General features: G+C 41.6%; 1 protein-coding gene across 3 annotated transcripts in view; it reads right to left on the bottom strand.

Annotated features, from left to right (window-relative positions):
* The window catches only part of KCNS3 (potassium voltage-gated channel, modifier subfamily S, member 3), a 49230-nt gene that overhangs the window by 36425 nt on the left and 957 nt on the right, over nt 1-11848 (bottom strand). The window contains exon 1 of one of the 3 annotated variants that reach the window (XM_011951284.1): nt 11818-11848. The exons of 1 other annotated variant lie outside the window; for it this stretch is intronic. The gene's annotated coding sequence lies outside the window, so the exon portion shown is untranslated. Of the gene's footprint in view, nt 1-11160; nt 11241-11817 lie in introns of those variants that run through there. One more of the 3 variants, XM_011951303.1, reaches the window with a different exon arrangement.

The raw sequence follows: 11848 nt of genomic DNA on the forward strand, positions 1-11848 counted from the left end.
TCACACAGGACCTATAAAGCAAAAATACAAGTTTAAAAGCAAAAACAAACAAACAAAAACACAAACTACACAGGCAACAAAGAGCACGATGAAAGCAATGGTATCTCACATTTCAATACTAACATTGAATGCAACTGACCTAAATGCCCCACTTAAAAGATACAGAACTATAGACAGGATATGAATTCACCAACTATCTGCTGCTTTCAGGAGACTCACCTAACGCATAAGGAATCACATAGACTTAAAGTAAAGGGGTGGAAAAAGGCATTTCATGCAAATGGACACCAAAAGAGAGCAGGGGTAGCTATTCTTATATCAGACAAAACAAACTTTAAAGCAACAGCAGTTAAAAGAGACAAAGAGGGACATTATGTAATGGTAAAAGGCCTTGTCCAACAGGAAAATATCACAATCCTAAACATATGCACCTAACACTGGAACATCCAAATTTATAAAACAATTACTAACAGACCTAAGAAATGAGATAGACAGCAACACAATAATATCAGGGGACTTCAATACTCCACTGACAACACTAGACAGGTCATCAAGACAGAAAGTCAACAGAGAAACAATGGATTTAAACTATATCTTGGAACAAATGGACTTAACAGATATATACAGAACATTTTATCCAACAACCAAAGAATACATACCCTATTCAACAAATGGAACTTTCTCCAAGATAGACCATATCATAGGCCATAAAATGAGCCTCAATAAGTTTTAAAAAATTGAAATTATATGAAGCATTCTCTCAGACCACAGTGGAATGAAACTGGAAATCAACTCCAAAAGGAACCTTCAAAACCATGCAAATACATGGAAATTAAATAACTTGCTCCAAAATGAGCATTGGGTCAAAAATGAAATCAAGATGGAAATTTAAAAATTCTTTGAACTGAATGATAATGATGACACAAACTATTAGAACCTCTGGGATATAGCAAAGGCAGTGTTAAGAGGAAAGTTCATAGCCCTAAATGCCTACCTCAAAAAGTCTGAAAGAGCACAAACAGGCAATCTAAAGTCACACCTCAAAGAACTAGAGAATCTAGAACAAACTAAACCCAACCCCAGCAGACGAAAGGAAATAACCAAGATCAGAGTAGAACTAAATGAAATTGAAAGAAACCAAAAAAATTACAAAAGATAAATGAAACAAAAAGCTAGTTCTTTGAAAAGATAAACAGAATTGATAGACCATTAGCAAGATTAACCAAGAAAAGAAGAGAGAAAATCCAAATAACCTCACTAAGAAACGAAACAGGAGATACTACAACTGACACCACTGAAATACAAAAGATCATTCAGGGCTACTATGAACACCTTTATGCACATAACTAGAAAACACAGAAGAGATGGATAAATTCCTGGAAAAATACAACCCTCCTAGCTCAAATCAGAAAGAATTAGATACTGTGAACAGACCAATAACAAGCAGTGAGATTGAAATGGTAATTTTTAAATTGCCAAAAAAAAGAAAAAAAAAAGGCCAGGACCAGCTGGATTCACAGCAGAATTCTACCAGACATTCAAAGAAGAATTGGTACCAATCTTTTTGACACTATTCCACAAGACAGAGAAAGGAAGAATCCTCCCTAATTCATTCTGTGAAGCCAGGATGATCCAAAACCAGGAAAGGACATAACCAAAAAAGAAAACTACAGACCGATATCCTTCATGAACATAGATGCCAAAATCCTTAACAAAATACTAGCTAACCAAATCGAACAACATATCAAAAAGATAATCTACCATGATCAACTGGATTTCATACCAGGGATGCCAGGATGGTTTAACATACACAAGTCAATAAATGAGATACACCACATAAACAGAATTAAAAAACAAAAATCACATGATCATCTCAATAGATGCAGAAAAAGCATTAGACAAAATCCAGCATCCTTTATGATTAAAACTGTCAGCAAAATCGGCATATAAGGGACATATCTTAATGTAATAAAAGCCATCTATGACAAAACCACAGCAAACATAATACTGAATGGGGAAAAGTTGAAAGCATTCCCTCTGAGAACGGGAACAAGACAAGGATGCCTACTGCCACCACTCCTCTTCAACATAGTACCTGAAGTCCTAGCCAGAGCAATCAGACAAGAGAAAGAAATAAAGGGCATCCAAATTGGTAAGAAGGAAGTCAAACTGTCACTGTTTACTGGTGATATGATCACTTACCTGGAAAACTCTAAGGACTCCTCCAGAAAGCTCCTAGAGCTGATAAAAGAATTCAACAAAGTTTCTGGATACAAGATTAACGTACACAAATCAGTAGCTCTTGTATACACCAACAGCGACCAAGTAGAGAATCAAATCAAGAACTTAACCCCTTTTACAATAGCTGCAAAAAAAATAAAATACTTAGGAATATACCTAACAAAGGAGTCAAAACACCTCTACAAGGAAAACTACAAAACACTGCTGAAAGGAATCATAGATGAGACAAACAAATGGAAACACATCTCATGCTCATGGATGGGTAGAATCAATATTGTGAAAATGACCATACTGCCAAAGGCAATCTACAAATTCAATGCAATCCCCATCAAAATACCACCATCATTCTTCACAGAATTAGAAAAAACAATTCTAAAATTCATATGGAATCAAAAAAGAGTCCACATAACCAAATCAAGACTAAGCAAAAAGAACAAATCTGGAGGCATCACACTACCTGATTTCAAACTATACTGTAAGGCCTTAGTCACCAAAACAGCATGGTACTGGTATAAAAATAGGCACATAGACCAATGGAACAGAATAGAGAACCCAGAAATAAACCCAAATACTTACAGCCAACTCATCTTTAACAAAGCAAACAAAAACATAAAGTGGGGAAAGAACACCCTTTTCAACAAATGGTGCTGGGATAATTGGCTAGCCACCTGTAGGAGAATGAAATTGGATGCTCATCTCTCACCTTATACAAAAATCAACAAGATGGATTAAGGACTTAAACCTAAGACCTGAAACTATAAAAATTCTAGAAGATAGCATTGGAACAATAACAAAAATTCTAGAAGATAACATTGGAAAAACCTTTCTAGATATTGGCTTAGGCAAGGATTTCATGACCAAGAACCCAAAAGCAAATGCAATAAAAATGAAGATAAACAGCTGGGACCTAATTAAACTAAAGAGCTTTTGCATGGCAAAAGGAACAGTCAGCAGAGCAAACAGACAACCCACAGAGTGGGAGAAAATCTTCACAATCTATATATCTGACAAAGGACTAATATCTAGAATCTACAACAAAAACGAACTCAAACAAATCAGTACAAAAAAAAAAATCCCATCAAAAAGTGTGCTAAGGACATAAATAGATAATTCTCAAAAGAAGATATACAAATGACCAACAAACATGAAAAAATGCTCAACATCACTAATGATCAGGAATACCCCTGCAAGAATGGCCATAATTGAAAAACCAAAAAACAGTAGATGTTGGAGTGGATGTGGTGAACAGGGGACACTTCTATACTGCTAGTGGGAATGTAAACTAGTACAACCACTAGGGAAAATAGTGTGGAGATTCCTTAAAGAACTAAAAGTAGAACTACCATTTGATCCAGCAATCTCACTACTGGGTATCTACCCAGAGGAAAAGAAGTCATTATTCAAAAAAGATAAATGCATACACGTTTATAGCAGTATAATTCACAATTGCAAAATCGTGGAACCAACCCAAATGCCCATCAATCAATGAGTGGATAAAGCAACTGTGATATATACAGATATAGATAGATACATACATAGAGAGAGAGAGAGAGAGAGAGAGATGAGATGATAGAATACAATGCAGCCATAAAAAGGAATGAATTAACAGTACCTACAGTGACCTGAATGAGATTGGAGACTATTTTCTAAGTGAAGTAACTCAGGAATGGAAAATCAAACATCATATGTTCTCACTGATATGTGGGAGCTAAGCTATGAGGATGCAAAGACATAAGAATGATACAATGGACTTTGGGGACTCAGGGGGAAGAGTGGGAGTGGGGTGAGGGATTAAAAGAGTACAAATAATGTGCAGTGTATATTGTTCGGGTGATATGTGCACCAAAATCTCACAAATCACCACTAAAGAACTTATTTATGTAACCAAACACCACCTGTACCCAAATAACTTATGGAAAAATAAAAACAATAACAATAATAAAAGAGAAAAAATAATAAAATAAAAATTACATGAGAAGGCAACGTGTGCTGCTTTAAATCTAGAGAGACTGGGAGAAGAAAATTCGGTGCTCATCACCAAAAAGATGCACCATGCTGACATTCAATTTCTAATTACATCAAGAAGTCTGGGGAACCTGCTTAAAAAACAAAGTTCTCAGGTTTTGCATAAACTTTGACAAGACTCCTAAGTTCACATCTCAAAAGAGCCTACTTTATAGGAATTGTGGTTTAAGGAGAAGATAAAGAGGGCATGGGAACACCGATACCTTTTTACACTGTGGCAAAGGTGGGTGGGTGGGTGGATGGATGGACATTTAAATGGGTGGGTGGAAGAATGGGATGGATGGATGGACATTTAAATGGGTGAGTGGAAGAATGGGATGGATGGAGGGACATTTAAATGGGTGGGTGGAAGAATGGGATGGATGGATGGATGGATGGATAGATGGATGGGACACACAGAGATGAACACTGTCATACATGGTACTTTCTTTTTATCCTTTTATCCCAGAGGAGACAAGCTCTGTCATGGAGGCTCAGGCCTGAGCCTCAGGGCTGAATCTCATCTTCGTAACATCTAAGCACCAAGGGAAAGAAGACTGGGGTCTTATGTCAGTGGCCTCATGAAGGTACCACACTTAGAAAACTCAGATCTTAAAAATCCACAAAAAAAAAACACTGCCAAGAAGTGTTTTGTCTTTGAACTCAAAGATAAGAATAATGAAATGCTTTTGCCACAACATCTCCGCTCAATCCAAATCTACAAACAACAGTCTTTAACCATGAAGTTCTCCCATTTCTTTGGCCAATTACATTTTTATCTCAAGTAAATCAGAGGAAATGCTTTTCAGTTCACCATGGCATGTCCATCAGGGCTTAGGAAAGCCAGTCCAGTCCATAGCGGAATAAAAGTAAAAAATACATAAGCATGTTGAAGCCCCAAATTTAGTCTGCTGGCATTCTTTTGTCTCAATACACTAATTATTTGCCAGGATTTAAGCCAGCATTCCTAAAGTCCAGAGGCAGCAAATGACTTGACTGATCTTTGGAGTAACTTTCTGTTCTATGGTCCTATTTATACTCTCATTCCCTACAACTAGAAATTCATCACTGGATACTCTATCTTTCTTCAATGCCCCATCAGGCTATCTGTGATGGCCATTATTGATGTTTAGGCCAGTATATTCTGTTAAATGTGATGTGATGGTTAATTTTACGTGTTAACTTGGCTGGGTCACAGGGTGCCCAGATATTTGGTCAAACATTATTCTGAGTGTTTCTCTGAGGGTATTTTGGAAGAGACTGGCATACAAATTTGTAGGCTTTGAGTAAAGCAGATTGCCTTCTATAATGCTGGTGGGCTTCATCAAATCAGCTGAAAGCCTGAACAGAACAAAAAGTCTGGCCTCCCTCAAACAGGAAAGAATTTTCCAGCAGCCTGTCTTCGGACTTCATTGTAACATCAGCTCTTCCAGGCTGTATAGCAACTGCCTCCAAACTTGAAATGGAGTGTTGGCTCTGCTGGGTTTCCAGCCTGCTGGCCTATCCTGCAAATTTTGGACTTGCCAGTCTCCATAATTGTGTGAACCAATTTCTTATAATAAATCTTTTTCTACACGTATGCACATCCTATTTGTTCTGTTTGTCTAGAAAACCCTAACACAAATGAGTTCTCAGAAAACAGACCAGATTTACCTCTCTTATCTTTTTAACAGATATCCATGCGTCCAGAGGAAGTGTCTCATGCAATGCAGAAGACCAGGTAAGGAGGAGTCCCACTGAAACACAAAAAGTGGCTCATAACCATGCCCAGGGCTCCCCATCAGTCCTTATCCCATCTACATTGGAAGGGTTACTGTCTCCTCACCACCAGACTTTATTATTAGTGTCTCTTCATTTAAGCTAATTTGAAAGCAGCTTATCCATGATCAACAGTGAGCAAATGATTCGAATCCCACCACAAATGTTCCTACATCCCCATTCATCATTCTGCTAATTCAATTTATAAAAAATAATCCAAATTAACACATATAAATAATGCTATTAAAGACCATTGCAGGAAGATTGCAGTTTTAAAAGAAATTACAAAATCACCAGGCAGTGAGGAAAAAAAAAAAACAAAACAGGGAAGGACAAGTGATATGCTCAGTTACCCAGATTTGGGGACAGAACCAAAGCTAGGATTCAAACATCTAATCTTCTAGAAGTACTCAAAGTGATATGCTTAAAGTTACCTAGACTTTGAGATAGAGCCAGAGATAGGATTCAAATGTCTAATCTTCTAGAAGTATAACTACACACAGAGGTATATATGTGTTAATTTACCAAGGAGCTGGACTCACATCCCTAACCTCAGAAAAGGTTGCCTTCCATATAGACACAAACCTGCCCCCACACCCATCCTGTCTCTCTGCTCCCTTTCACAACCAAGCTATATGTGTATGGTCTGCACTTCCTCACCTCCATTCATCTTTCAAGCCAGTCCAATCTCACTTTAGGTCCCACTTCTGCAACACACCTCCAAAAGAGGCTTCTGCTTCCCATGCTTGCACCTCTCCAGTCTATTCTTCTATCTGTTCTTCACAGCCTTCCCAGGCAATCTTGTATAAATTTAAATTGGCTCATGACACTCACCTTCTGCAAATCCATTTTTCACAGCCCTCAGAATAAACCATAAGACCTTGAACTTGACCTAAAGGGCACAGCTTGATCTGACCCCAGCCAGCCCTCTTCTACAACTTCCTCCCAGCTGTCCCCACCCTTGTTCTCCTGAAGTTCCTGAATAGAACAAAAAGAGGTTCAGTGCTCATTCCTGCCTTAGAATCCTCAGCCTGGAATTCTCTTTCTCCCACTCTTCACTTAATGGACTACTTTCATCACTCAAAATGAAATGTCTCCTCTTTAGAAAGGTCTTTCCTGACCCTCTCATCTAAACTAGTGACTCCCTACCCTTGTTACTCTCTCCTACAAAGTCCTTTAGAGCACTTACCACCACTTAAATTTTGCATTGGTTTATTTAATGCCTGTCTCCTCCCACTTCTCACCCCAGCCCACCCCACTCCCGTTTCCTTTACCACAGTATATCCAGCACCTAACATAGTACATAATATCACGTAAGTACTCAAATACTTGTTGAATGAATGTATGTACAGATTTAAATATATAATGAGAATATATATATGTGACTATGTAAGTTAATCATTATGCCACCTTTGGTGAGCATCTGGTAAGCGCTCGGATGACTGATTGGTAGGACAGTCAGCAAGATACTTCATTTATTTGGGACTTCACCAAACTCACTGAAGCTGGCTGCTGCCAACATTAACTGCTTAACTGTAACATTATTGGCTAAAAGCAGACCTTATGCCTTTATCATTCAATACTTGTGCAACTGAAAACAATATTTACACAGTATCTCCTCAAAGCAAATCATAGTGCAAGGCTGTGCAGGATTCCAGAGAGAATGAGACCTCTTGCCCACAAGAAAAATACCACAACCTAGTCTAGTAACTATTTTTAGCTTATTAAAGAGTTTACTTTTATAATGTGCAGATTTTGATCCTCTTAACAACTGCGAAAAAAAGTATAATGTGCAGGTATGCTAAAAAGTTTCAAAAGATATCTAGAGAAATGATAAAGAAAAACAGGGATGAAAATTCTAAATCAGCTTATATATTTTATTGTACATTTTAAGCCTTGTTATTATGTTCATGATAATTGAGTATTCACTCCAGGCTTCACAAAACAGCAGGCCCCTGAAAAAATAAAACAACACTCTTCTCCTCTTTCTCCTCCTCCCCAGCTTGTACTTACTCCCCATCCCCTGCCTCCACTAAGCACCCAGGGTAGTCCAGACTGGCAAGCAAAGGCCAGGTCCAGGATGAAATTCAGACCCAGTCCCCTACTCCCCAAGCACTCTCGATAACTCACTGTCCTCCTGTTCTGCTCCCTAGCTCCAGACAGAAGTAAGGCAGAAAGATGCTGGACTTCAAGTCAGATGACCCCTGACTGTGTCCAAGTTCAAGGCTCACTTTGCCTTAATTTCTTCATCAGCAATATGGGCTTCCTAACTTCCATCCTGCCTATAGCTTATAACTCTCACTTGCTCTGAGGACTGGAATGAGATATCCCATATGAAAGTTCCTACAAACCACAATATGTTGTACAAATGTGACCGAGTCATTGTGATTTTTATCAGGACTTAAGTATTCAGCATCTTGTATTGTTCTATCTTGTCTCATTGATCTGGAGTCTCCAGATCTACTACAAGTTCAAGCTCAAAGACCACGTCATAGATTCTACCTACCTTCATTGCCTGTAGTACTGGGCACTTAGCACCCATACAATAAGTACTTGTGAATTGGTCACTAGTTGATTTACCTGACAAATGTGAGTCATAGTGCAAAGTGTTCTGTGATTTTTCTGAATTTCTTATATTGATAAACATAAACATAATGTTTCCCTGGCCCATGATCTTTATGGTTTATCTTCCTTTTTTCCTAACCAGCTGGGCAGAATTTCACTGAAAAGCAGACTATTTTGTCAAAGGCAAAAATAATATTTTGTTAATGCAGTCTTTAAGGTTCCTTTTAAGGCTGAGACATGGGACCCAAAAGTCACTTGATAACTGCAAGCCCCCTCTGTCACTGTTCAACAAACGCAGTCCGAGATCCCACTAAGCGCAGGGTACAGTGTTGGAACTGTAGCAATAAATGAGGAAGACTGAATCTCACAGTGGCTCTGCAGTCAGACTGCCAGGGATAGAATCCTAGCTTCACCTTTTCCGGGCTGGGAGACCTTGTACAAGTTTCTCAGTTTGTCTCTCTTTCCTCCTCTAAAATAGGGTAATAATAGAACCTATCATCCTAAGATTGTCATCAGGATGAAACGAGTTAATACATGTAAAAGTTTTCAGCTTTTAGTGCCTAGTACAGGGTAACAATCAATATTAGAGATCTAGATCAATGTAGCTAAACAGACCAAGACCCAGATTAGCAAAATGACACATCAAGTCAAGGAGCCTTAAAGAAATACATATCAGAGCTGGAAATCAGGTCCCCACATCCTATTCTCTTCTCCATGATGTTTCTTTGTGGGTATTTCACACAGGTGGCATTCTGGAAGATCCACTTTCCTGACACCTGATAAACAGAGTCAGTAAACACACCCACCTTCTCCTCTGCTTCAACCTAACCTGCAGAGCCATCCTTCCTGCTAGTGAGACTTCAGGCCCACCATTTCCCATTGGCCTCCTATCTGACTCAATGTGCACCTGGGGGGTTCCATCTACTGCTGGCTCCCACAGCAATACTGCAGTGAAGAAAGCAAGCATCACATCCTCATGCAGTTCTTATGAGAATTAAATGAGATAATGCCTGGAAAAGTGCCTAGCAGAGTATCTGATATATAGTATGCAGCCAATAAATGTTATCTACTAAAAAATAGAAGAAGGAAAAGAAGGAGCAAAACCCTGTGGTGCCTACTGTCTCAAAGCTGACACACATTCCAACAGCAAATACCAGACACAGGGCAGATTGAGATGGGTGGCAGAACAGAGGGATGCACGTCTGTGAAGAATTACAGTGAAGGGCAAAACCCACTGAAGACAGGAGGGAGCTGCAGTTCCCACTCTTCCCCTTCCTTCTTAAAAGAAGATGATGATACTGTTGGTGCTTTGCTGGCAAACTCAAGCTCCAGAGCTTTAGGTTTTTAATGATATTTCAGAACAGAACAAAGACTGATTCCGACCTCCCAATTTGCCCTCATATGCTTGACCAGCAAAACCTTAGAGTAGCTGCATTCATCAATGGCTCTATTCAGGCAATAATGGCTCAGACAAAAGATTCAATTAAAACAGATCCCACAAGTCTCCTTAGTATATTCACAATATGCTTTGGATTCAGAGTTCTATGGCACTTCCATATAACCTTCTCCGTGTCCCAATATTGACAATTCCTAGTTTGGAAATGACAAACATAATATTAGAACAAGAGAAGAAGGGAAGCTAGTGACAAATAAAGAACAGACTAGACTGGGTGCAGAAATCATATCCATTTGCTGTCTGTCCCCGAGTGCATCCTGGGGCCTGGCCCATGGCAGGCTGGTTGGAAATGCATACTGAAAGAGTCAATCTCCTCAAGAAGGTCACAACCCAGGTAAGAAGTGGAGTCTACACATTACACCAAGTTCAGATAGAGAATCAAAGCCATCTCTTCGGCTCCAGATATGCAGGGAGGACAAAGCATGAGAGCATATGCCTTCAGCAAGGAGACAGGTGCGTGCTTCCTGTTTACCTGGGCAGATATTTGCAAATAGTCTAAGAAGGGGGGCAACTAGGAGTGACTTACACAGTTCTAAGTGAATGGTTATGCAAATCGCTTGAGCAAATACAGGGAAAGAAACAGGAAAGGCTTCTGAACTGGTTTTCCTCATCTGCCTCAGTATTTTCAGAGAGTAGGGTGAAAGACAAAAAACCCGAAGGCTCCCCGGCCAACCGCAAAGCTACTCTCCAGGAGGAACGTAAGGAACACCTACCGCCCCTCCCCCTACTTCGCGCCTTGGCACCCAACCAGGGCCCCTGGGTCATTTTGGCAGGTGGAGGTAGCTCTTTGCTGTCCTCGGCCCCTGCCGCGGGCCACCCGAGTGAAGCTTTCGGCTCGGTCTCCCCAGACAAAACCGGGGGGAGACATCAAGGATGCAAAAGGTGCTCCTTTCTCCAAATGAACGAGAAGGGACAGAGCGGGGTGGGGGGTGCAGGACAAGCCCTGCAATGCGAAAGGCGCCCAGCCAGGCTCGCCGCGGCCCCTGCCGGCACGACTGGCTGGCTTGCTAGCCAAGGTGCCTCAGGAGGTCGGACAGCCACCCAGAAGGGAGCGGAAAAGAGGAGTTCCTGACCCCGGGGCACCCATCCCACCACTGCCACTGATCCAAACGCGGAGTCCGTAAGTGACTCCACACCTGTGCTGCAAGCCCTACGCCACCCCCACCCCAGGGCGCAGGGCTGCACAAGAGCAAGGACCCTGGGTTCACTCTTCCCTGCAACTGTCCCGGGGCACCTAGCACAGCTGCAGGGCAAAGGGGAGGGGAGGAATGACAAAGAAGGCGGAGCAGACGGCCCGGGAAGCATTTACAAGCTCCAGGAAAGCGCCTCCTCTCGAGGAAGGGCAGGAACGGCTTCCCGGCCAAGGAAACGCCCCGGGGATACCCCTGCGCGAGGTGCCGCCTTTCTCCGGCTCATTGATTCTCCCGCCTCCAGCTGGTCCTCCCCCATGGCCATAGGCCACCCCACTCCCCGAAAGCTGATCCTAAATACCTTCCCCGAGGCTTTCAAAGGAACCCAGACACCGGTTCAGCAGCCCGCAGCTCACGCAACAGGCGGAGCCTTGGGGCTCCAGCGACGGCGGGCTCTGGGCACCAGAGCATGCGGACTCCGCAAGCCAGGCGCCCAGCAGCACAGAAAGTGCCCTACGGCCGTAGACCCTCTGGGTCGTGCACCCGCGACCTGGACCACAGGGGACTGTGGCAGCAAAAGGTGGGGGAAGGCGCGGTAAAGTTGCAGGGTCGCCTGGAGAAGTCCCCGGAGCGCGCAGTGAGGTGGGGACGCCAGCCAGGTACCTGCAGGAGTCCGGGTGCATCCGACTCGCTC

The sequence above is a fragment of the Colobus angolensis genome, unplaced genomic scaffold (assembly GCF_000951035.1).
Source record: "Colobus angolensis palliatus isolate OR3802 unplaced genomic scaffold, Cang.pa_1.0 Scaffold109, whole genome shotgun sequence".
Lineage (NCBI taxonomy): Eukaryota > Metazoa > Chordata > Mammalia > Primates > Cercopithecidae > Colobus > Colobus angolensis.